Below are 4803 nucleotides of genomic sequence, written 5' to 3' on the forward strand. Positions count from 1 at the left end.
CATCTCCGGTGGTGCCAGTGCACTCTCTGGAGTCACTGCAGTGCATCTCTAGTGGTGCCAGTGCACTCACTGGAGTCACTGCAGTGCATCCCCAGTGGTGCCAGTGCACTCTCTGGAGTCACCGGAGTGCATCCCCAGTGGTGCCAGTGCACTCTCTGGAATCACTGCAGTGCATCTCCAGTGGTGCCAGTACACTCTCTGGAGTCTCAGCAGTGCATCTCCAGTGGTGCCAGTGCACTCACTTGGGACACTGCAGTGCATCCCCAGTGGTGCCAGTGCACCCTCTGGAGTCACCGGGGTGCATCCCCAGTGGTGCCAGTGCACTCTCTGGAGTCACCGGGGTGCATCCCCAGTGGTACCAGTGCACTCTCTGGAGTCTCCAGAGTGCATACCCAGTGGTGCCAGTGCACTCTCTGGAGTCACCGGGGTGCATCCCCAGTGGTGCCAGTGCACTCTCTGGAGTCACCGGGGTGCATACCCAGTGGTGCCAGTGCACTCTCTGGAGTCACAGGGGTGCATCCCCAGTGGTGCCAGGGCACTCTCTGGAGTCACCGCAATGCATCCCCAGAGGTGCTAGTGCACTCTCTGGAGTCATTTGAGTGCATCCCCAGTGCTGCCAGTGCACTCTCTGGAATCTCCGGAGTGCACCCCAGAGGTGCCAGTGCACTCTCTGGAGTAACTGGGGTGCATCCCCAGTGGTGCCAGTGCACTCTCTGGAGTCACCGGGGTGCATCCCCAGTGGTGCTAGTGCACTCTCTGGAGTCACCGGGGTGCATCCCCAGTAGTGCCAGTGAACTCTCTGGAGTCACTGGGGTGCATCACCAGTGCTGCCAGTGCACTCTCTGGAGTCTCCGGAGCGCATCACCAGTGGTGCCAGTGCACTCTCTGGAGTCACTGCAGTGCATCCCCAGTGGTGCCAGTGCACTCTCTGGAGTCACTGCAGTGCATCTCCAGTGGTGCCAGTGCACTCTCTGGAGTCACTACAGTGCATACCCAGTGGTGCCAGTACACTCTCTGGAGTCACTGCACTGCATCTCCAGTAGTGCCAGTGTACTCTCTGGAGTCACTGCAGTGCATCACCAGTGCTGCCAGTGCACTCTATGGAATCAACGGGGTACATCCCCAGCGGTGCCAGTGCACTCTCTGGAGTCACCGGGGTGCATCCCCAGTGGTGCCAGTGCACTCTCTGGAGTGACTGCACTGCATCTCCAGTGGTGCCAGTGCACTCTCTGGAGTCACCGGAGTGCATCCCCAGTGGTGCTAGTACACTCTCTGGAGTCTTTGGAGTGCATCCCCAGTGGTGCCAGTGCACTCTCTGGAGTCACCGGGGTGCATCCCCAGTGGTGCTAGTGCACTCTCTGGAGTCACAGGGGTGCATCGCAAGTAGTGACAGTGTAATCTCTGGAGTCACTGCAGTGCACCTCCAGTGGTGCCAGTGCACTCTCTGGAGTCACTGCAGTGCATCCCCAGTGGTGCCAGTACACTCTCTGGAGTCACCAGGGTGCATCCCCAGTGGTGCCAGTGCACTCTCTGGAGTCACCGAGTTGCATCCCCAGTGGTGCCAGTGCAATCTCTGGAGTCACTGCAGTGCATCTCCAAGGGTGCGAGTGCACTCTCTGGAGACACTGCAGTGCATCCCCAGTGGTGTTAGTGCACTCTCTGGAGTCACCGGGGTGCATCCCCAGTGCTGCCAGTGCACTCTCTGGAGTCACTGCAGTGCATCTCCAGTAGATCCAGTGCACTCTCTGGAGTCACTGCAGTGCACAGCCAGTGGTGCCAGTGCACTCTCTGGAGTCACTGCAGTGCATCCCCAGTGGTGCCAGTGCACCCTCTGGAGTCACCGGGGTGCATCCCCAGTGGTGCCAGTGCACTCTCTGGAGTCACCGGGGTGCATCCCCAGTGGTACCAGTGCACTCTCTGGAGTCTCCAGAGTGCATACCCAGTGGTGCCAGTGCACTCTCTGGAGTCACCGGGGTGCATCCCCAGTGGTGCCAGTGCACTCTCTGGAGTCACCGGGGTGCATACCCAGTGGTGCCAGTGCACTCTCTGGAGTCACAGGGGTGCATCCCCAGTGGTGCCAGGGCACTCTCTGGAGTCACCGCAATGCATCCCCAGAGGTGCTAGTGCACTCTCTGGAGTCATTTGAGTGCATCCCCAGTGCTGCCAGTGCACTCTCTGGAATCTCCGGAGTGCACCCCAGAGGTGCCAGTGCACTCTCTGGAGTAACTGGGGTGCATCCCCAGTGGTGCCAGTGCACTCTCTGGAGTCACCGGGGTGCATCCCCAGTGGTGCTAGTGCACTCTCTGGAGTCACCGGGGTGCATCCCCAGTAGTGCCAGTGAACTCTCTGGAGTCACTGGGGTGCATCACCAGTGCTGCCAGTGCACTCTCTGGAGTCTCCGGAGCGCATCACCAGTGGTGCCAGTGCACTCTCTGGAGTCACTGCAGTGCATCCCCAGTGGTGCCAGTGCACTCTCTGGAGTCACTGCAGTGCATCTCCAGTGGTGCCAGTGCACTCTCTGGAGTCACTACAGTGCATACCCAGTGGTGCCAGTACACTCTCTGGAGTCACTGCACTGCATCTCCAGTAGTGCCAGTGTACTCTCTGGAGTCACTGCAGTGCATCACCAGTGCTGCCAGTGCACTCTATGGAATCAACGGGGTACATCCCCAGCGGTGCCAGTGCACTCTCTGGAGTCACCGGGGTGCATCCCCAGTGGTGCCAGTGCACTCTCTGGAGTGACTGCACTGCATCTCCAGTGGTGCCAGTGCACTCTCTGGAGTCACCGGAGTGCATCCCCAGTGGTGCTAGTACACTCTCTGGAGTCTTTGGAGTGCATCCCCAGTGGTGCCAGTGCACTCTCTGGAGTCACCGGGGTGCATCCCCAGTGGTGCTAGTGCACTCTCTGGAGTCACAGGGGTGCATCGCAAGTAGTGACAGTGTAATCTCTGGAGTCACTGCAGTGCACCTCCAGTGGTGCCAGTGCACTCTCTGGAGTCACTGCAGTGCATCCCCAGTGGTGCCAGTACACTCTCTGGAGTCACCAGGGTGCATCCCCAGTGGTGCCAGTGCACTCTCTGGAGTCACCGAGTTGCATCCCCAGTGGTGCCAGTGCAATCTCTGGAGTCACTGCAGTGCATCTCCAAGGGTGCGAGTGCACTCTCTGGAGACACTGCAGTGCATCCCCAGTGGTGTTAGTGCACTCTCTGGAGTCACCGGGGTGCATCCCCAGTGCTGCCAGTGCACTCTCTGGAGTCACTGCAGTGCATCTCCAGTGGTGCCAGTGCACTCTCTGGAGTCACTGCAGTGCATCTTCAGTGGTGCCAGTGCACTCTATGGAATCACCGGGGTGCATCCCCAGCGGTGCCAGTGCACTCTCTGGAGTCACCAAGGTGCATCCCCAGTGGTGCCAGTGCACTCTCTGGAGTGACTGCACTGCATCCCCAGTGGTGCCAGTGCACTCTCTGGAGTCACTGCAGTGCATCCCCAGTGGTGCCAGTGCACTCTCTGGAGTCACCGGGGTGCATCCCCAGTGCTGGCAGTGCACTCTCTGGAGTCTCCGGAGTGCATACCCAGTGGTGCCAGTGCACTCACTGGACTCACCAGGGTTCATCACCATTGGTGCCAGTGCACTCTATGCAGTCACCAGGGTGCATCCCCAGTGGTGCCAGTGAACTCTCTGGAGTCACCGGGCTGCATCCCCAGTGGTACCAGTGCACTCTCTGGAGTCACCGAGTTGCATCCCCAGAGGAGCCAGTACACTCTCTGGCGTCACCGGGGTCCATCCCCAGTGGTGCCAGTGCACTCTCTGGAGTCACCGGGGTGCATCTCCACTGGTGCCAGTACACTCTCTGGATTCTCCGGGGTGCATCCCCAGTGGTGCCAGTGCACTCTCTGGAGTCACCGGGGTGCGTCCCCAGTAGATCCAGTGCACTCTCTGGAGTCACTGCAGTGCACAGCCAGTGGTGCCAGTGCACTCTCTGGAGTCACTGCAGTGCATCCCCAGTGGTGCCAGTGCACCCTCTGGACTCACCGGGGTGCATCCCCAGTGGTGCCAGTGCACTCTCTGGAGTCACCGGGGTGCATACCCAGTGGTGCCAGTGCACTCTCTGGAGTCACAGGGGTGCATCCCCAGTGGTGCCAGGGCACTCTCTGGAGTCACCGGAATGCATCCCCAGAGGTGCTAGTGCACTCTCTGGAGTCATTTGAGTGCATCCCCAGTGCTGCCAGTGCACTCTCTGGAGTCTCCGGAGTGCACCCCAGAGGTGCCAGTGCACTCTCTGGAGTAACTGGGGTGCATCCCCAGTGGTGCCAGTGCACTCTCTGGAGTCACTACAGTGCATACCCAGTGGTGCCAGTACACTCTCTGGAGTTACTGCACTGCATCTCCAGTGCTGCCAGTGTACTCTCTGGAGTCACTGCAGTGCATCTCCAGTGGTGCCAGTGCACTCTCTGGAGTCACTGCAGTGCATCCCCAGTGGTGCCAGTGCACTCTCTGGAGTCTCCGGAGTGCATCCCCAGCGGTGCCAGTGCACTCTCTGGAGTCACCGGGGTGCATCCCCAGTGGTGCCAGTGCACTCTCTGGAGTCACCGGGGTGCATCCCCAGTGGTGCTAGTGCACTCTCTGGAGTCACCGGGGTGCATCGCAAGTAGTGACAGTGCAATCTCTGGAGTCACTGCAGTGCATCTCCAGTGGTGCTAGTGCACTCTCTGGAGTCACTGCACTGCATCCCCAGTGGTGCCAGTGCACTCTCTGGAGTCACCGGGGTGCAAAACCAGTGCTGCCAGTGCACTCTCTGGAGT

This window comes from Anser anser (assembly GCF_964211835.1).
Source record: "Anser anser genome assembly, contig: HAP1_SCAFFOLD_148, whole genome shotgun sequence".
NCBI lineage: Eukaryota > Metazoa > Chordata > Aves > Anseriformes > Anatidae > Anser > Anser anser.